Consider the following 22,683-nt stretch of genomic DNA (forward strand, 5'->3'; position numbering starts at 1 on the left):
AGGTTCCTTCGTCCATGGGGTTTTCCAGGCAAGAATACTGGAGTGGGTTGCCATTTCCTTCTCCAGAAGATCTTCCCAACCCAGGGATTGAACCCGGGTTTCCTGCATTGTAGGCAGACACTTTACCGTCTGAGCCACCAGGGAAGTCTTTTTGATGTGGACTATTTTGTAAAAATCTTCATTGAATTTTTATTACAATATTGCTTCCTTTTTATGTTTTGGTTTGTTTTTTTTGTGTTTTTTTTTTTTTGACCACAAGACATGTGGGATCTTAGCTCCTCTACCAGAGATTGAACCTGCATACCCTGCACTGGAATTCGAAGTCTTATAACCACTGGACTGCCAGGGAAGCACTATTTTAAGTAAAGGTTGGAAATGTGAAAGAATCAATCCTAAATATCTGTTTTTAAAAGAAGTTTCTGATCTAAAAGAGGAAAGGATCTGTAAGAATCTCCAATCCTCCACTCAGAGAAACAATGATATGAAGTAATTAAGTATCTGATCATCCCACAGTCTAACAATGGGCAAATATCAGGAGAAAAGAGGAAAGTCAATATTTTAAAACTATTTGCTTGCCTGATTCACAGTTTACAGACTTTGACTCTCAAAAGCCTTATAAAAAAAAAAAAAGACAATCCTTTACAGCATTTTTCAGAGGAATAAATTTTTATATGTTCCCTATCCAAGCAGAAAATGATAAGATGTAGTGTTTCGGGTAATAAAACTCAAGATAAAACTCAAGACTTTTAAAAATTAAAAAGGAAATGTCTATAGTGTCACATCTAAATAAACCTAGGAGAACATTAAAAATATACTGGCTAAGGAGTGCAAGATTTTGGAAAGATGGGGAAGTCTTTTCAATTCTTATTTTATATGACTGTATGAATATATGATATGCTTTTGGCATTTTTCAGATCAAAAAAGAAAATCAGATGGGGCTAATATTAAATGACTTCATATATGGATATTTCAGTATAAAAGAAGGAAGTCAATGACCATGTTGATTTACATAACAGACACCTTTATCCATCGTTAACAGGAAGTACTAAAGCACAGTGGTTAGAAATGGGGGTTTTTAAGTCAGACAGACGTTGGTTTGAATTTAAGCCTTATTCTCACTGACTGTAGGACTGAAAAAATATGATTTATTCACCATAAACTTATGTTCCCCTCTGTAAAGTGGGAATAATAATGCCAATCTTTCAGATTTGTTAAGATTTCAGAAGTTAGCATATCTGATACTTACGAGGATCTTGGTTAAATACAATCATTAGGGCTTCCCTGATGACTCGAATGGTAAAGAATCTGCCTGCAGTGCAGAAGACCAGGGTTCAATCCCTGGGTCAGGAAGATCCCCTGGAGAAGGAAATGTCAACCCACTCCAGTGTTCTTGCCTGGAAAACCCCATGGACAGAGGAGCCGGGTGGGTTACAGTCCATGCGGTCACAAGAGTCAAACACTAAAGCAACAGAAGATTTCAGTTAAAGGGAGACCAGGTGACTACTAAATTAGCTGAGTGTAGACAGCTGAGCGCTCACACACAGACATAAAAGATCGCAAATAAACTGATAATAGACCGTAAGGAAAGCCTGGATTTGATAATAAGGCAGCTTAATTACTCAGTTATTGATTAGGATAATAATGACGCGTATCCTGTTTCTAAAGACATAATGTACTTGCTTGCTCTTCTAGTTTCCTAAAGAGTCCACAAACTGAAGACACTGATCTTAAGGCTTAACCATGTATATGATTAAAAATAATGGATGATACTGAAAGCATCTGGTTCAGCAAATGCTCCCAGCACTGAAAAGTCAAGGTACTGATGCTGCTTTCTAAGGTAACACAAACTGCCCCCAAAACGCTGACTGAATTTCTGAAAGGTAAACTGCTTAACAGAGAGGAATGGGGAGTTATTTGTTAAAGAGTTAGTGGAGATTCGATGGAATTTATCACAGTTAAGTAGCGAACCAAGACAAGGCGAAAAAAATGTGATACAAATAAAAGTGGTTAAGCGGAGATTTTAAAAGCAAGTTGTTTGGACAGTTAGTGGAAATCTTTATGTTTACATAATAAAATCACATAAAATAAACAGAAATAACAAGGTTAGGCTGAAAGGAAAATGCCAGGCAATGAACATGAAATCTACAAAATATTTCAAATAATCCTAAACATCTTTCTATAAACATTAAACTTAGCCTCCTCATTAAAGGGAAAACACACACACACAACTTTTTCTAAAGTCAGGGTTGGGTGGGGACAGGGGGTTAAGAATGGAGAGGCATAGATGTGTCTTGCTGTCTCAGCAAATATTATCATAAAACAATTTTGGTTTCCAAGTTTGTAAAAGAGAGGATTTGCGTCGTGTACACATACAAGAAGAAACAATTGTGGGCAGAGACGTGAAGTTGGCACGCTGGCCTTTTATCCCTCTCCTTCTGTTACAGGGATCTAATCATATCTGGGGCACGTATGCAAAGCTGGCCTCAGATATAGACAGGGTACGAGGCCATCCTTGCAGTGAAATAAGGAGGCTCCCGCCTTCTCCAAGGAAGGTGCACTCCCAAACCAACCATAGAAGGACTTTGGCTTACAGATGAGCAATGCCAAGGCCCATATCCAGAGTGCCACTTATGTTACCTGGAAGGAGAAAGAATACTCTAGAGGGGGGCATGCTCCTGACCCTGATTTTCTCTGGCTTGCCCATTAGCATAGATTAGTTTACTCTTCACATTGCCCCCTAGACACTAGGCAGAGAGAGCAAGTGGACTGAAACAGAAACAAGCCTTTGATGAGGATGGGAAGTGGGCGAGGGGAAGAGTGCGGTACGGCAATAGAGTCAGGCATTGGGCCAGAAAAAACAGGCCCTGATGGACATACGGCGTCCATATTTTCCAAACCCAAACTCATGACACAGAGCTTGACAACCATGATTGTACTTAGGGGACAACAGGACAGAATATTTACAACCCAGGGTTGCCCTGGAAAATCTAGGATATATAAACACCACATCCATAAAGGCATTGAAAGTGGGAAAGCTAACATAACCTACTTGAGAGTTCGGCATGTGCTGGCCAGCACATGTGAAAGCAAGTTTGTTAAATCACCCCAGTCTCTATTTATTTCGATCACAAACACATTATATATTTTTGACACATTTAGGATCTCTATTCCAAAGACTTGCTGTAAGAATAGCAGGTGATATGTGAAGGAAATAGATTTTTACAGTTAAGTAGAAAAGCGTGCATAATATCGGATTAGATTGTTTGCCAAGCTTCCCAAATTTGTCTGCCCGGGCCTTGCAAGACTACTAAAGTCACCCATGTCACCATGTAACCAAACGGAGGAAATATTCTCAAAAAACCTGTGCTCGCTGGCGGAAAACCTTCAGATTAGGCTCCACAAGTTTTCAGAATGGAAAATTAATCAGTTCAATTTGGTGCCACTTTTTCTTGCCTTACATCTATTTAATTACTTGCATGTGAGAGTCATTGTTTCTAACATGACCCCCCTCCCCAAATAGTTTAGTGAAAGCTTCTCATAGAAAGAAAAACAAAGGTCAGTAACCTAATATCCCCAAGCAACCATGCGACAACAAACCAGGCAGGGAAAAAGTGAAGAAACACTCCGAATGGGAAAAAGATCTTCGTTTATTTACTCTTTCAACAGTGAATAAAAGTTATGCTTTTGCCAATAACTATGAATTGACAGTGTGCCCAACTTTTACAGAATATATAAGAAGATCCCATAAAATATAAGGGGAATGTTCTGTGTGAAGTCAGAAATGCATCAAATGTATCACCTTTCTCATGGCACCTAGAGACTTGACGTGGTTAAATGCCTGGGAATTATCTAAGAAAGGGAAAGCATCTCTCATTCACGTGGGTAAACTGAGGCACAGCAGCATGTCCAAGGTGACCCAGCCAGCTATAACGGAGTCAAGGCAAAACCCCATCTCCTACAGAGTTACGGATGAGCTTACTCATCTGTAAAATGAGGGTGCCGAACTTCGAGGTCAATGCCAACCGTAACATCCTGCAACGCTGTATTGATTGATTGCTTTGTAATCTACTTATTTGTATTTTGGCTCTTAAATAAAGGTAAGGCTGCCAGGTTTGACATATTTCTAGCCCTTAGAAAGCTGACCTGACAGTAAAGCCCTTCCAAAACATTTATAGAGACAATGTTCAGAACAGTTTGCAGAATTTAATAAGATGACATATTTTGAAGCATGGGGCAGTTACAGGCAGCCAACCTGAGTGGATGCAGGCAAGGGAGGTATTATTTTTTTTAATTTTCAAGATGTCACTGACAAGGGAGACATATGCCAAATGGTAACATAGTCCTCTATCGAACTAAAAAAAAAGAACTTGAAAAAGACAGGAGTATGAGGAGTATGACACACACAAAAAATGGGTGAAACATCAAAACAGGATATTGAGAATGACAAAATACATTGATTAAAATTATTTGAAGTTTAAAGTCACTTGATGTATCTTCTTATACCTGCCCCCAAAACATGACCATGAAGAGGATTTCCAGTATTTAATAGCTTACTATAAACCCTGGAAAGATAGTCTAAAATCAGAGTATATAAATCAGTATAAAATCAGAGTATGTTTGTTTAAAATCTTCTATACTTTTCATAAAGTTTCTTGTTTATCTTTACCATGAATTCTAACCAGTATTTCACATAGCTTTAAGATAGGATTTATGCAGTAAATCCTATCTTAAAAAAAACAACTATGTGGCATAAACAGTGGATTAATGCATGGATAACCAAGTTGTTAGAAGCAGGAGTAGCCAATTCATTACTGTCTAAAAATTATCAATCAGATGTACTATACTTTACATATATTATAGGTGAGATGATTTAAAACACAATAAGTCAGTGAACAGAAGATTCTTTTTAGGGTCACCGAGTGCTTTTCTCAGTTTACATAGATTTAGCCAAATATCATACCCCCAAAACCAGGATCGGAGGCAATTAAGCAAAGCAAAACTACTTGGAAAAATTGTTGGGAATTCTGGTTGCCCAGTTACCTCATAGACTTCTCATTCTGTCAGATAACCAGGTAAACTTTCACATCTCCAATGCATTTTCCCTACCTTGATAGAAGTACAAACACTTTGTACTTAGACCTGGCTTTGAGGTCATCACTTGTTAGCTGTTGGTTCTTGGACAAATTACTTAACTTTTCAGGGATTATTTGTCTGAAACAATAACAATGTTTGACTCACTAGATTCTTAACAATGACTAAATTAGATAGTACCTCAAAAATAGCCATCATGGTGTATGGCACAGGAAGCATCAATGAGTGGAGGCAGTCACAATGGTAGTAATAAGAGTGATAATGGCTCTTACTTTTTTACTATTGTGACATGTTGTTTTGAAATCAACACATGTTTTGGAGTGAGAGTTGAGTTTGAAGCCAGGCTCGGTATTTGATGGCTGAATGACAAGATAGTTCCTCTGGTTTCATTTTTCCTTCTCTAAAATGAAGAACATAAAATTCTTATTAGTCTTACAAAATTAAATAAGATAATATAGGTTAGCACTACTCCGTGCCTGGCACAATGACAGTAATCATAAATAAATGTTAGTTCCCAGTACTTCTTGTTCCCACAACTCCCTTCATTCCTTTATTCATTCATTCACAAGCATAACTGAACCCTTGGAATACAAAAGAAATAAGACTGCTCATCCTGGTTTCAAGAAGAAGGTAAGAGGGCAGAGAAAGGGATTACAGGATGTGCTGGCACATAATTTAACGTGTAAACCAGTGCTTAGGAGCACAAAAGAGAAAAGCATAAAGCTTTCTTTAAAAGTCTTAAAAGGATATTAAAAATTAGGTCACTTATCCACTAGAATGGCTACTACCAAACAACACCACCAACAGAAAATAACAAGTGGTTGGCAAGGATATGGAGAAACTGGAACCATTATGCATTGCTTATGAGAATATAAAATAACATAGCTGCTGTGGAAAATAGCTTGATGGTTCCTCACAAAGTGAGACATAGAATTGAGACCCAGTCATGTCACTCCTCGGAGAAGGCAATGGCAGCCCACTCCAGTGTTCTTGCCTGGAGAATCCCAGGGACGGTGGAGCCTGGTGGGCTGCCATCGATGGGGTCGCACAGAGTCGGACATGACTGAAGCGACTTAGCAGCAGCAGCATCAGCATGTCACTCCTAGGTATGTCCCCCAAAGAGCTGAAAATAGGTCTTCAAACAAAAACTCATACATAAATATTCATAGCAACAATAATCACAGTCACCAAAAGGTGGAAACCACCCAAGTGCCCATCAATAGATGAATAAATAAGTCAAAGGCAGTCCATCCATACAATGGAACAATATTCTGCTACAGTAAGGAATGAAGTGTTGATACATACATTCTACAACATGGGTGAACTACGAAAACTTTGTTTTGTGAAAAAAGCCAGTGTCAAAGATCATATATGACGTGAGTTCATTTATCTAAAATGTCCAGAATAGGCAAATCAATCCAAGGAGACAGAAAACTGATTAGGGCTGAAGGAGATGAGGAGCAGGAGTGGAAAGGGATAACAGGAAAAGGGTACAAGGGTTCTCTTTGTGGTGATGAAAATATTGTATAGTTGACTGTGGTGATGGATGTACATCTCTGAGCATATACTAAAAGCCATTGAATTGTGGCCTTTAAATGGGTCAGTTAAATGATATGTGAATTATATCTCAATAAGGCTCCTTTAAAAAGAGACAGGCTAAAAATTAAAATGTTAAAACACACATGCACTGTCCTAGGAATTTGGACAGGCTCTGCCAGATCCAGTATGAAGAGTGTCAGTGACCATTCCAATGCTGGAACTGATTGCAAAAAAAAAGAAAACCATAAGCAAATTAAGAGCATGCCCAGCAGAGAAGGTAAGAATGGAACAATACATCCAAAGCCCAGGGCTGTGAACAGTGCTGGCATGCTGGCATGTTCTGAGGCATTGAGATGCTGATAGGGAGCTGGGACATGGGGAGGCGGCAGGAGAATAACACTACATGATTGAGAAGAGTCGACCCAGAATATAGTAATGGCCTGGGAAGTAGGCTTCAGAGAGATTTCATCACTCACCTGGTATACGTAGAGGTAAGTCTGTGATCTCTCTTAAGCATCCATTTCCTGTAAAATGGGAATAAACACCATGCCCCCCTCACAAGATACTTTGAGGGTGTAATGGAGATAGATAAAGCATATAGTCAAAGCCTGCAGTCAATAAGTGTTCATGCCCCGAGCCTGTGGGAAGCCAAAAGAGTTCAGAGTAAGAAATTTCCAGTTATCAACAAAATGTTACAGCTGGTGATAAAGGTTTCAAGCTTTTTGAACTTTTGAGTAATTTATACACATTACTGCTAATTTAACTTCCACCGATCCATCAAGGAATACACATTTCTTTAAAAAAAAAAAGTCTGTAGAAGATTATGGTAAATGTCTCCTAGACTAATGATACTGATCTGGCCTCAGTAGCTCAAGCTTAGCCATAAAAATAATAAGTTCCTGTTAATGGCAATATTCTAATTAAACATCCCAAACTTTATTCCAGGTATACACAATCCAATATTGGCAGAGCTAATTCAACCAAGAACATGCTAGCCAGTAAATAATAAATTCTCAGAAGCCAAAATTTCCATTTACACCTGTAAATAGAAAATTCAATTTAAGGCAAATTGTTAAATAATAAGACTAGTGGGCAATGAACCATACTAAGCACATCATATGAAATGGATCAGTCATGCAGCATGGTGACCAGGAAAGAAATCCGTGACATGTTCTGTAGCTAAATGCTGTGTGTTTACACATGCACACACACGCACGCAGGCGCATACAACCAGCTGCTACCACAGGGACGCAGCACACATGTGAAACAGGGAGAAATTCTGAATGAGTAGCTGGTTACATTCCTCTGTGTTTAAAATCTTTTGGTCACTTTCCATGGGATCATCTAACCATGAAGAATGCTATTTTATACAATGCTTGGCAGAGCACTTATTAGGAAGGGGATCCTGTAAATGGCTTTGCTGAAGCTAAAATCCATTAAGACACAGACTCAGGCATGTTCTTTATTGAGACCACCTTAAGTTCAAAAGTCACTGTCCACAAATTTAAAATCAGTGACATACTTACACAAAATACCAATTCTTACATAATTCCTCTAATTGTGAGGCACTCAAGATTAAAATAACACAGATCATTTTTTTCTACCTTAATCTGGACAACAGGACATGGCATAAGCTTCAGAGATTTTGGAGATCACTCAACATGCTAGATGCAGGATGTTATCTCACAGATTGTCTGGAGAGCAAGGAACTTGGAAGAGAAAAGTTTGAAAGAAAATAGGTTTGATTTTTAAATATTTTTCAGCTCTTTTATTTTAATAAGCCATTGTGCATTCCAAGCTTGGAAACAATTTAAAAGCAACAATCATATAGATCATCTTTCACCATAGTCACCAAGATGTCAGCATCTGAGTGTAGCCTGTTTTAACAAGAGAGCAAAATCCTCAATGCCAGCTTAGCGCTTTGCTTTCTGAGTTCCCAGAGTCTGAAGAGTATGCAGAGCAAAAAGCTACACAAACCTTGGAAGCAAATTATTTTTATTTCTTCATATATATTTGTGAAGTACCTGTTTGCCTGGTGCTGAGAGATTTCATGGGAAGTGGGAATTTTAGGACTAAAACCAGAGAATATCAGGGGGGCAAGATGGTTACCTTATGTGTTTACCAACAAAAGACTAAAATCGATGTATAATCTCTACACACACATCAAATCAACACACATATGTTGAAATAATTTTAAAATAGTGGCATCCAAAAATTAAAATGTAAAATGTTCAGCCAAACTATATACCATATACTAATTAATCATTAATTCTCCTCAGCACCCTCTAGTTATTACCACTTCTTTTCCCTCCAATCAAATCTTAAATGACATTTTCCAAGAGTATTTTCCAATCAGAAGGTCCCACAGTCAACCAAAAAAACTTGCCCCAAATTCATTGGTCCTTAGGCATTTGGAAAGGTTTGGGAAAAAGTTTTAATGTAAAATCATTTCTACACTGATTCAGAGTACTGATTCAATGTTTTGAATAGTTCAAGTGAAATTTATGCCTGAAATATTGATATAATTAAGGAAATAAAAATATTATCTGGAAGATGGCTTTAACTCAACCAAAATAAAACATCAGATCCTTTTCTTTATTACATCATTTGAGCTTAGCATTTCGTTCTTGCTAAGAAATCTGTTAATGAAACTAATATGGCAAAAGAAAGTGTTAATATTTGCCCACCTTAATCACTCTCCACTTTCATCTTCACATCTTTAAAAAAGATTAAAATGAAGATTAGCAAAAGAACAGTTGTTTCTTTTTAAATGCATTGTAAAGTTTGCTTTCTCAGTTGCTTTCTTCCAAATTTCCAGTGCTCTCTGCTGAAAATATTTCACTATTGAATATTTCATGTAATTCATTAAGAAGTCATGATAATACAGGATTACTTCATCCAAGGATCCTCCAGCATATGGAAAATACTGCAAACTACCAAATAAGTCCACCAAGTGAAACATAAAGAAAAAATGAGTTTAAGAGACAGCTGGACATGTTTATGTAGGCAAAAGGGGTTAGAAGATATGCTGACAACACGAAGAGGTGTGTTGCAATAAACTTGAAGGAGACAGGCCATTGGGCAAACCAGCCCTTTTCTATCCAGGAATTCCTTATGCTCTCATTAGCGTCTCACATCCGGACAGCTGCGTTATTCAAATTTGGCTCTAAACTTGAGTCAATGAAACAGTTTCATGTCTTGATTTCATTCTTTCTTTACATATTAAATACACAAACACACACACATACGTTTCAACTTTGATTCAAGGAAGCATTTCATTTAACATCCAGACATGAGATTTTTGTGACTCATGGCCAAGGAGAGGGAAGGGCTTTGTGAACAAGCTTGTTCTGATCATGTCCACCTCTGTCTGATATGAGTACATGTTCATGGCACCTCACTTTCATTAATACAACATTCTAAACAGTTCTCTGAATGGCCACCTTTAGTACTGAGTTAGGTCCAAGCTTTTATAACAGAGTTTCTTGGGAAGAAAAAATGTTTTAAGGGTTAGGGGAAAAGGGCAGTTTCTCTTCATTCCTTTATCTTTCCTCATCTTTTAAAATATGTGGTTAGGAAAGATTTTGTACAGGATTGGTTAGAAGCCAAGAGTTTTCTCTGACCCTTTTAGTCATTGCCATTTCACATTTCTTGCCTCAGGAACTGGTGGGGTTTTTAATGCATTCACATTTTAATGTATACGACGTGAGCATAACTTGCATCTGAATATAAATACCAAACACCTGGATTAACGCTTTGCAATTAACAAGCACTTGGATCCTCACTGTCTTGTTTGCTCTAAATCATTATCCTATTAGCTTGGTGCTATTATCTGATATTTACAGATGTATTGACAAACTAAGGCCCAAAGAAGTTAAAGTTAAAGAAGTTAAACCCAAAATCACTTGCCCAAGTTGGTAGGTAGTTGAGTTAGAAGTAAAAGAATGAACTTAAATTCAAATAGAAAATAGAGCTCAACTTTAATGAGATTTAAAAAAAAAAGTTGAGCAAAAACATAAGCAAATGATGAGCTCATGTCTGTTTGGGTCCATTTCTCAAGACCTAATCCATTACCTGGTAACAGTATATGTATGTGTGCTATTTAGTTATCTTAAGAGTAAAGATGCTTAAGGAAACAAATTCATATCTTCACTAATTAAAGATTTCTTTATAGTTTTGTTACCCTTTTTCTCTTTTAGGTAAAAAAAAAATGTACAACCACTAAAATCAATACATCAATCAAAATACTGATGCTATCTGTTTGTACTCTTTTAACTTTGAGCATCATAGTTTTCAAAGCAAAAACCCAAAGCCTTACCTATATTCTAGCAAACTGACAATTACTGAAAATAATATCCCTCTAAGAAAAGCCAAATCCACATTCAAAAGCTATTAACTGTTGTTGTTGCAAACAGAAGTCTTAATCAATATTTGAAAACGACAGGTAGTACATGGGTGCATGATCAGCCGTGTCCGACTCTTTGCGGCCCCATGGACTGTAGCCCACCAGGCTCCTCTGTCCATAGGATTCTCCAGGCAAGAACACTGGAGCTGGTTGCTATTTCCTACTCCAGGATACCATCCTGACTCAGGGATCAAACCCATGTCTCCTGCATCTCCGGCCTCAGCAGGCTGATTCTTTACCACTGAGCCACATGAGAAGCCCCCCATAACAGGTAGTACTGGGATATAAACAAACAGCTGATGGGCAGAGGGGCAGTGGTAGCAGGAAGAGAGCATTGAGGAAAGAGAGAGGGAGACTATTGCATAGGGCCTGACCCCTAGGGAGAATCTAGGCCCCCTAAAGCCCTATAAAGCTCCCATAAGGAGCAACCTGACCCCTAGGAAGAGTCTAGGCCCCCTAAGGTCCCTTAAGCTCCCATAAGAAGCAGCCCCCAGTTCCTTCTGATGTACTCTTGTATTTGGTTCTCTCCTAGAGCAAGTGTCCTGGTCTGGTCGCCAGTTTGAGGTCACTCCCCTGATAACCTGTCTAGCCGTTGCAAATGTCCTCCTGTCAGGGGCTAGAGCTTAACCATGAGACCCAGCATAGGTCAGATCTGGGTCCAATTACAACCAAAGCAGAACCCCAGGATGGAAGACACACTGCCTCATACCACCTCACCAGAATGAAGCCCCGATTCTGAGGTCAGTCTGCTGAGAGTTTTGGACACCAAAGTCCTTTAACTATTGTCCTTAGGACATTGGCCACAACCCTCGCCTCCCCCTCCTTGAAACTCTGACTCTAGGCTTCCTCTCCCCTCCTTCCCTGCCTGCTCTTCAGCACAGCCTGGAAGGGTTAAAACACATTACAGGTGATTTAAACTAATTTCAGTGGTGGCTGATGGATTTTGAACACCTGACCTTTTGTGCATTAGGAAGATCTACTCTCGCCTTCACTTTATTCTGTAGCTATCATTTGGCTAGATGGGCCTGCCTTCTATACTCCCAATAGCATTCATCACACACAGCCTGTCCTCCCTGCCAGCCTGCAAGAATTAGGTATTTCTTGCTCACTGTTGTATCCTTGTTTCTAGCATGGTGCCCAGCACATAATAGGAATTAATAAGAAACTTGCAATGAACACACATATGATACATGTATGTAATTGTCAAGCAATCCATTAGCTTAGGAAATGAGGGGCTCCACCACATGTTTGAATGTATTAGTTGGCTGACAATACTGATGCATTAGACAGACATTTAATTATTTCATACCTACATTATATTATAAAGCACAAATATATCAACTAATATGTTTTTATCTACCAGTTTAACTTCTGTGAATTCTCTGTTAAAAAAGAGTATCTGCTAAATTTGCTTTATGAAATCCTGAGTGAAGAGAAGTGAAAGACAGCCTCTTACTGGAAGCAAAAGAACTCTAAGAAATATACGTTTTCTTGGAACTCACATTTGCCAGAAAAAAATTCTGGAAAATTGCAGGTAACATATATTCAGATAATTTCATTATGTTTACTTAAAATTAAGAATTTTATGACTTGATGGCAAAAGGAACAAACTATTTTTTAAATGTTCAGTCTCTATATGACTTGAGTTACCCTTACTCTCCTAGCCCAAATAAACCCAATTAATTTTCCAATTTCACTTCCAAACTACTCTCTTGAATGACTCTGTTTATGATTTGGTCTCTTAATGTGCTAAAGACAAACAACAGACCAGTTATGAAAAAGAGGGGGGAGAAATTCTTCAGAGTGCTCTGTAAAAACCAAGGCTTCCTTTCTAATACACCTACATATGCATGTGTGCTAAGTCACTTCAGTCACGTCCGACTCTTTGCGACCCTACTGACTGTACCCTGCCTGGTTCCACTGTCCATGGGATTCTCCAGGCAAGAATACTGGAGTGGGTTGTTATGCCCTCCTCCAAAGGATCTTCCCACCTGAGGAACTGAACTCATGTCTCTTCTGTCTTCTGCATTGGCAGGCAGATTCTTTACCTCTAACGCCACATGGGAAGCACATATCTACATATATGTATGTAAAAATGTTAGTGTTAGTCACTCAGTCGTGTCCGAATCATGGTGACCCCATGGAGCCAGCCAGCTCCTCTGTCCATGGAATTTTCCAAGCAAGAGTACTGGACCGGGTAGCCATTCCCTTCTCCAAGGGATCTTCCCGACTCAGCGATCAAACCCAGTTTTCCTGCATTGCAGGCAGATTCTTTACCGTCTGATACATACATATATGCATTGGGACCAAACTGAGTCAGAGAACAATGAGTTCCATTTCTACTCTGACAGGGGTCTTGTGTGACTCCCCTCATATCTCAGTTGGTAAAGAATCCACCTGCAATGCAGGAGACCCTGGTTCGATTCCTGGATCGGAAAGATATGCTGGAGAAGGGATAGGCTACCAACTCCAGTATTAGGCTTCCCTTGTGGCTCAGCTGGTAAAGAATCCACCTGCAATGCAGGAGACCTGGGTTCAATCCCTGGGTTGGGAAGATCCCCTGGAGAAGGAAAAGGCTACCCACTCCAGTTTTCTGGCCTGGAGAATTCCAGGGACTATACAGTCCATGGGGTCGCAAAGAGTCGGACATGACTGAGCAACTTTCACTTTCACTGTGTGACTCTGAGCCAGTCTTTTCAACACCCGATTTCCTCATCTGTCACATAAGAATAACAAGATTTGCCCTTTATCAGTTTCCAGAGTTGTTTCTATATCTGAAACATACTTAGGACTTCCAAAATAGGTTTGATTATTTTGCCTTACACCATCAAACTCTTGATTTCCTGCTTTTCCAAAGTGGGGACATAAAAATATTTGCCCACCTTGAAAGAATCAAGTAAAATAATGCATATGTAAAAACTTTGAAATTTGAAAATGTTTACATGGGAAATATCTTGTTATTTTATTATTTTTGCAAGTGCATATTTCAACTAAATGCAAGTTATTAAAAAATGCAATCAGTCATTTCCAACTTTTTGGTCTCCCTTAATATGAAGCACAGAAGACCTTCTTGTGGCTAAACATATTATCAGTAGAATATGCATGTGCTTTGAGTTCTTTGCCCAGTAATAAAAATTAGCTTGTACCATGACATTCATATTCAGTTTAAAAAGTATTTCTCAGTGTCCTCTATATGCCAGATAATAACAGTTGGGGATACTTAGCTGAGACTGTTACAACAATATGTCCTAGACTGGGTGACTTGGACAATAACTTTTATTTTGAAAGCTGGGAAGTCTGAGATCAAGGTGCCAGCAGGTTCAGTTCCTGGTGGAAACTGGCCTCCTGGCTTGTGGACAAACACCTTCGTGCTGGGTGCTCATACCATCTTTCCTCAGTGGCCAAGGAGAGAGCGTGACCTCTGCGTTCCTCTTCTTATAAGAAGACTAGTCTTGTCATGGGTACCCCACCCTCATGACCTCATCTAAACCTAGGTTCCTCCAAAATGTCCCCCCTCCAATTACCATCACACTTGGGGTTAAGACTTCAACAGATTAATTTTGGGAGACACAACACTCAACCCATCACAGAGTATTAAGTCAAAAATGATAGTGTCCCTGACCTAATGGAGGTCTTATTCCAGTTGAAAGAAAACATAAAGGAATGACCTCAGTGCAGAGTGTTAAATGCTATGAGGGACACAGGAGGGCTAGCCTCAGACTTCCAGGAGGAAATGACATGTGAGCTGAGTTAAAGGATGAACAAAGAAGTCAGCCAAGTAAAGGGAGCAGGAAGGAGTATTCCTGCTAGAGTAAATAACAGCGGCAAAGGCCCTAACTTTGGAAACAGCGTGGTCTCTGTAGGGGAAAATGAAAACAACATTATAAACATGTAATTAGCCATTCAAAGAGTGGTAGGAAAAGAGGATGAAGAAAAGAAAACATTGCATATAAAAGGACCACACGTGCTTTTCTAAAGAACCTGTGGTTTTATCACATTGGTACTAAGCTTCAGGAGACGCACGAGACATGGGTTCAATCCCTGGGTCAGGAAGATCCCCTGGAGGAGGGCACAGCAACCCACACCAGTGTTTGTGCCTGGAGAATCCCATGGTCAGAGGAGCCTGGCGGGCTACAGTCCATGGGGTTGCACAGAGTCAGACACGACTGAAGTGACTTTGCATGTATGCATGCATGCACTGTGCTTCTCACACTAGGGTACTCAAACCCCAGGGACAGGCAGGATTAACATAACCCAGCTTCTTAGATTCTCAATTTTATCCATAACTATAGAAAAGAAGCGGGCATTTTGCTTTACTACCTTCACAACTTTCAGTGGCCCTCTCTAGAGTTCACACATGACTCAACCCCTATGACTGCCTGGGCATTTTCTTAGGGAAGTATCAACCTACCAGTTCTGTGCAGTTCCCCAGTTTTCTGATCTTTTCAATGGAACAGCTTGTGTCACTGACATGTTAACTGCTGGTTAAAAAAAAGAAAGAAAAAAAAAAAAAAACCAGAAGAAAATCAATTATTCTATGACCCACCAATCCCTTAGCTCCCAAGTCCCTATTTCTGAACTTCAGTTCACCTCCAACAACATCTTCATCTTTTCCAATCTAGCCCCTGGCTTCTCAGTTGTAATAAAATAGATACTGATCTCAGGTGGAGAATAAGCATCAGAAACAGATGAACTCATAAGACACAAATCTTATGTCACTATCCTCCTGTTTTCATGCAAATGTCCCCAGTAATTAAATCAGGAAAAGAAAATGTAGCAAAAACATAGCCAAATGGTTCAAAATTTCAAAAGAAGCTGTAAATGTGGTCCTTTTTAGAAGATCAGGTTCTCACTAGAGTATGAGAAAGGGTAACAGTTGTTCTGATGAAGCAGTTTTTAAATTCTTGTCAGTGATTTGAAAAGAGATAACTGATGTATGTTGAAGAAGCTGGCAAGATTTTTAAATAGTTCGGACGCTACAGGGAGCATTTTTTTAAAAGCAATGCACTCAGAAGTGTTGGCAAGATTTTATTTGAACGTAGCAGTGCTTATGTGAGGAAGTTATTTTGAATTACCCTAGTATAAATATGTATGACTTTATTTGTATTGAAAATTTCCTTTGCCAGTGAGTGACTGCGGGACTGTTATATCTCTATTGCTTGGTAAATGATTTAGGTATTTCATTTTGGAAGTAAAATATTACAGTCAGAACTCAAAAACAGTATCAAAACCCTGTTTGTGACCACAGTGACTTTTGCACCTACATTAATGCCTTTTAATTCTTATTTGCCACGTAGAACAAATGGCATCTGTTGTTTTAAGTCTGGCTTTTTTACGTGGCATTCATGGGTGCATGCATTCATTCATCCAACAGGCATTACTCGGTGTATCTCATGTTTCAGGCTCTATGCTAGGCAATGGGCAGACAGCAATAGTATTGAACTGTCCTTCCTCATAACACATTTCATATAAACATTCTGTTTCCAGCAGGAAATTTTCCGCAGTACAGTGGAAATATCAAAACTTAAGGTCATATCTTATTATTTAAAACCTATGCCTGTTGACACTGCAGATGGTGACTGCAGCCACGAAATTAAAAGACACTTGCTCCTTGGAAGAAAAGCTATGACCAACCTAGACAGCATATTAAAAAGCAGAGCCATTACTTTACCAACAAGGGTCCATCTAGTCAAAGCTATGGTTTTTCCAGCAGTCATGTATGGATGTGAGAGCTGGACTATAAAGAAAGCTGAGCGCCGAAGAATTGATGCTTTTGAACTATGGTGTTGGAGAAGATTCTTGAGAGTCTCTTGGACTGCAAGGAAATCCAACCAGTCCATCCTAAAGGGAATCAGTCCTGAATATTCCTTGGAAGGATTGATGCTGAAGGTGAAACTCCAATACTTTGGCCACCTGATGCGAAGAACTGCCTCATTGGAAAAGACCCTGATGCTGGGAAAGATTGAAGGTGGGAGGAGAAAGGAATGACAGAGGATGAGCTGGCTGGATGGCATCACGGACACAATGGGCATGAGTTTGAGTAGGCTCCGGGAATTGGTGATGGACAGGGAGTGGGGTCAAAAAGAGTAGGACACAACTGAGTGACTGAACTGAACTGATGCCTGTTGAAGGTTGTGAACAAGTCTATCTTTAAAAGATAGACTTTTTTCTCTGAATAAAAAGCATTGAAAGAAAGATATGAAGCGGTGAGGGCCCCAGGTAAGAAATAGGACTTGAAGCAGAAAAAAAGAACAGAGAAGGGAAAGGAGAAAGTATTATAAACAGGACTTAATACTTTGCCTCAGTATCTTTGGGCAACCAGTTACCAGTCTACATGAAAATGAAGCTGTTGGCAGGAAAAAGCTCCCACTGGCTGATGGAGCCTGTCTATTTAAGGAAGAAGAGGGAATTCCCTGGTGGCCCAGTGGTTAGGATTCTACCCTTTCACTGCTGAGAGCCTGACTTCAATTTCTGGTTGGGGGAACTAGATCCCACAAGCCACACTCAGTGGAAAAATAAAGGAGAAACAAAACTCCCCATCTTCTCTGTTCTCTCTATTTACCTGTTGTATTTACAGGGTGAGGGGATCATATATCTTAAATTACAATTACACACTTACCTTCTGAAGCAAACCATACTTTTACTAGTCTATTCCATTTTCTCTTTATTATTTCTTTCTCTTTTCTGAGAAAACCTCTTATTAAACTTCAATATATTTACTTAAAAATAAATCATGAAAAGATTCATCAGAGCCATTTAAAGAGAAAGACAAATATATACATACAATTATACATTTGTTCCTCCATTTTTTTTTCAGAACATGTAAACTGATGTACAAGAAAGGGAATAAAACAGTTTGTGTTATATTAATATACTGTAATATGATACATAATTTGATGAAAGGAGGTTGTGTGTGTCTAAGCGTTCCATGCTACGCTCATCTATCCTCTTTTTTTTTAAGCCACACATTTTGACTTACAGGATCTTAGTTCCCTGACGAGGGACTGAACCCTTGCCCTCAGCAGTGAAAGCTCAGGGTACTAACTACTGGACTGTTGGGGAATTCCCACAATCCTCATTCTTATCTCAGTTCTTTACAAGTGTAAAATAGATCAGCTTGCGCGTGCTTGCTCAGTCCTGTCGACTCTTTGTGACCCTACGGACTATAACCCATCAGGCTTCTCTGTCCATGGGATTCTCCAGACAAGAACACTGGAGTGGGTTGCCATGCTTGCTCCAGGGGATCTTCCCAACCTAGGTGTCGATCTTGAGTATCGCGCATCTCCCGGATTGCAGTCAGATTCATTACTGCTGAGCCACCAGGGAGATCAGTTTACATCCCTTTAAAGCTTCTTAATGAATGGCACAAGCAGCAACAAATATTTCCTATAAATAGGCATTATTCCAGGGGATTGGGAAAGATACATTGGTGACAGATCACCTTACTTTGTCAAATAAATTACTATTTATAGATCCCAAATGAAGCAATGGTTTAAAATTTTCCAAATGACGGTACTTTGCTTTAATAGTGTAAAAAAAAAAAAAAAGCATTACTTTGCCCCCAAATTCAAAGTCCATGTGATTTCAAATGACATTTGCAAGCATATTTCATCTAGCCTTGAACTACACAACTACACAAGAATCCTTATCAACAGAAGCAAAACTTCAGTAGAGATCATCTCTACAGAATGAACTATAGCAAATTATTATAAATAATTTTTCAATATCTCATATACAGGCTAAATGATGGTAGGTAATAATATAACTCAGGATCATGCAGATTTTTTAAAAATGAAATCTCAAATGCACAGCAGATACATCAACTAAACTTCAGAAGGACAAGGTTTTAACTTTTTGTCCTTGTTTCAAAAGGCCTAGTCTTTTCTGTGACCTTTCAGCTTTGTTCTGTCCCTCTTGTCTAGAAGGGTGCTAGCCATGTGCCAAGAACAATAGGTAAGCCAGCTTCCCTCAGTCCAGAAAAATTATCCCCTTGCCACAGGAGCCATACTTAGGGTTCCACAATGGCCAAGGAAAAACCTAATAGGAATAGATTTTTTTTGCCTGTGTAGCAAAGTTAGTTCCAAAGAGGAAAAAAAAGAAGACTGCTTTGCACTGTAGCAGAACCATTGGAACAATATGCTCCCTGTGTCCACAGCCCGGTCCTCCCCTGACACTCTCCTTTCTAGGGCATAGGGTAGAAAAGTCACATACACAATAGATCCTGCCAGGGCCTGCTGACACAACCCTACTCCTGAATTTGCAGGCAGCAGAGTGAAGCAATGTCTTTAGATATACATACATACATATATGTATATATATATACGTATTCTTACTTCTTTTTTTCCTTTTTTAAGCAGATGTTTCAGCACTCAGCTAGGGGGTGGGAAGAAGATACTGGAGGCAAACTTTCTCAGGGCTATTCCTTCCCTTCTACTCCCTTCCTAGTTCCTTCAAACTTGAGAAGTCTGCATTAAGAATGAGTACAGAACTTTGAACAGTACTGAGAACTGCTTTTTACCTTGAATGAGTGATCTTTGACATTTCTTGGCCACACGAAGCTGCAAGAGGGCTTCCTCTCATGTCAGGTCATATAGGGAGAATTACATGGAAAAAATATTTGTTCTTACAATTGTAAACAGAAGTGTGAAATGCATAATCAAATGGTAAAGGACATTTATTCATCTCAGAGTTTAGAACTGTGATGCTTAGAATCACGAGCACTCCACCTTTTCCACTAGAAGTTGAGAAATTCCACATTACTTCTCCAACTGTTCTAAGTAAGCACTGATTTCTGTAACACGCAGGAACCAGTTAAACAGTTCCTAATAAAATCATAAAGTAATTAAAATAAATAAATGGCAATCAAATCATTTAAAATTATGAAATAAGTATCACCTAAAATATATGCTACATTCACTCTGGTTTTTCTATAATTTAACTTCACTTATTTTTCAGATAATTCATGAGAGGGAATTTCTATTTATTGATATGCCTACCCTGTATCAGACACTGTCCATTTATTGTCATATTTTTTCACCACAGCCAGCTTAAATTTAAGTCCTCTTCTGCTCATTTTAAAAATGAGGTTCACAGGGGCTTAATATCTCATCCTCAATACACAATTAGTACTCACAAAGCAGGGAGTCAAATCCAGTTGATCTAATTTCAAAGCCTATATCTTTGCCACTACAATATGCTGTAATTGAGGAGAATACAAGGAATCTTTGAGATTCAGTTCTCAGTCAACAAGCAATTCAAAAATTACATAAGAAATAAAAACAATTCCCAGATGTGCTTGTATCATGATCTCTCCTTCATCACTAACTTGTCCTGTGCTAGGGCCAGGCCTGGGACCAATGTGAACTAGCAGAAAACTGTTCACAGGAGCATCCCTAACTCAAAGGTCCTGGTGAGAAGACAGAAATAGGAAAGATACTTTGTCTGGGAAGCCAATACAACAAAGCCAGAGAAACCATTCTACCTGCACCAATCCTGCAACTGCAAAAATGAGCCTAGGTGTTAGATCCAAATGGCAAAATAAGCCACACATGGAAAAGCAAGCACTAACCAAGTCATTAGGAGGTCTGCAAAAGGCCACAATGCAATATGCAGAGTGGGTGGACACGAGAGGCTCAGGACATCTGCTGAAGGTGAGAAGACATTGGATGTCACCTGTCTGTGGTATCTGTCAAAAGGATGAGTCTGGCAGATTTAAAGGCCCGTGAAGAATCAGACACTTGAATTCTAGAGAAAGTCACTGATTTCCCCTAGGTCACATCTACAACTAGAAAAGGGTAGGCTAGAAAAGCAGGTTCCTCTCTTGGCTATTATTATTTCATAGTTGTGATTACCACATAGAGAATAATTTTTCAGAGTAAGGTTGTTGTATTTAAGTACCTGAAATATGACTGCAAAAAATAATAATAATAAATCACTTTTAGAACAGTGCAAAATTAGAACAAACAAGACTTATAATTTGACCTTTTAATAGAACAAGGATGATTAAAGAGGATCACAAAGCATCATGAAGTTATTTCCAGGTCACTAAACAATCTGTAGGTGCAAATAGTTTCTGGCCCCATTTTCCTTTACAAAGGAAAAAAAGAAAAAGGTACCGGTCACTCTAAGTCCCTAGGCTGATGTCCAAATGGCCCTTTTGGTAGTTTTGATGTGAAAGAAGCATGGAATGGCTCCTTTGAGAAAGGAAACAATTAAGGGACCCTTTAAGTGTTTGGGGGAATCTTAAGGAAAACAAGAAGTCAGTATTAGGATTAAATATCGCAGTAGTTTTTTCCCTTTAGCATATACATTGATTTTTCAGCTTATGCGTCAAAAAGAAAATCTGGTCTATTCTTTCTTTAAGAGACTAATGAATTTCATTTTCCATTAGTAAACTGATTTTCTCTCCCACTATAGGTATTTAGAATTAGCACAAACCTCAGGATAACTACAATTCCAAAAGGAAATGCTCAGTTCATTATGAATGATCTTACAACAAACAGTGCTCTGACAGCCAAATTCCTGGTCTCCAAATTTGTAAGTTTGCCCTTTTTTTTCTCAGAAGTCTTACTCAAGACTGCTTCTGAGCTTCTACATATTTAACCCTTACAGTCAAAGAGAATACGTTACTAAAGAACATGAGAAACTTCAAGTTCATACATTCGGACTAAAAGAAATCTGATATTTATAAACAAATTATGATCATACTGAATACAATAAATTAACTCCTTAAGTAACAGAATAAAAAATACCATTTTCATATTGGTGGCTTTACATTCTCTGAAGAGGTCTAAAGAACTGTAAACCACCCAAAAATCCGATGATGCTTTTCATCTTATTTCTTCACTTTAATAACACAGCACTCATTTCTCAACAGAAAAATGATGAATGATACTAAAAGGGAAATAGTTGTTTTTACCAGTCAAAATTGTCTTCAACTGATCTATATGTTCCATGTTATTTTTTCAATCTTTTCATTATGATAATAAAGTTACACTATAGTGACATTTCAGACAATACTTTAATTCTTATTAAAACTCAGAAGAACAGACATTATTAGTGTACCCACAAGAATATACATTTCTAGTAGCTTGCCAGTAATCACACAGGTTAACCTGCAGGGTTAGTACTCAAAATAGCTTTTTTGAACTTCAACTGACACAAGGTATAAAAATATCAGGGATAGGCTTGCTTGATCATTTTAAAATAATTTCAAATCAACCCATATGTTATTAAATAAAAATAAAAAATATCTTAAATTAATGTATGAATTATTTATCAATTACCTCAATTTCCACTTTCTGACTTGTGTAAATAGACACAACCAAAAAGTTCAATAACCAAATTCCAGTAAGAAAAAATGGTGCATAATTAGTGCACATCTCTTCCTTTGGGGAGGAGAGTGACTTTTACATAGGGTATTGTTTTTCCTAATTAATTGCAGTCTGTCACATGTTTGTATATGATTGCTACACAAATGATTTACAAAGCGTTAAGAAGTTTTATGGATATCTAGAAAGAATAGTACAACTCAATAAATAAACTTTTACAAGTGTTGAAGAGAAATTTTACATTAAAATGTTATTTTGTTTCTTCGTCCTGAGAGAATGAATTTTTTTAAAAACACAGTTAAAACCAAGCATTAGATA

General features: G+C 38.4%; 1 long non-coding RNA gene across 1 annotated transcript; it reads right to left on the reverse strand.

Annotated features, from left to right (window-relative positions):
* Positions 1-3,738: 3,738 nt before the first annotated feature.
* On the reverse strand, positions 3,739-9,545 carry LOC122688564. Its single transcript, XR_006339508.1, has 3 exons — positions 9,318-9,545; positions 7,107-7,268; positions 3,739-5,491 (listed from the first exon to the last, which is right to left on the reverse strand). It is a non-coding gene; the product is annotated as an uncharacterized LOC122688564 (long non-coding RNA).
* Between the last annotated feature and the right edge of the window lie 13,138 nt (positions 9,546-22,683).

Source organism: Cervus elaphus, chromosome 33, assembly GCF_910594005.1.
Source record: "Cervus elaphus chromosome 33, mCerEla1.1, whole genome shotgun sequence".
NCBI classification, from domain to species: Eukaryota; Metazoa; Chordata; class Mammalia; order Artiodactyla; family Cervidae; genus Cervus; species Cervus elaphus.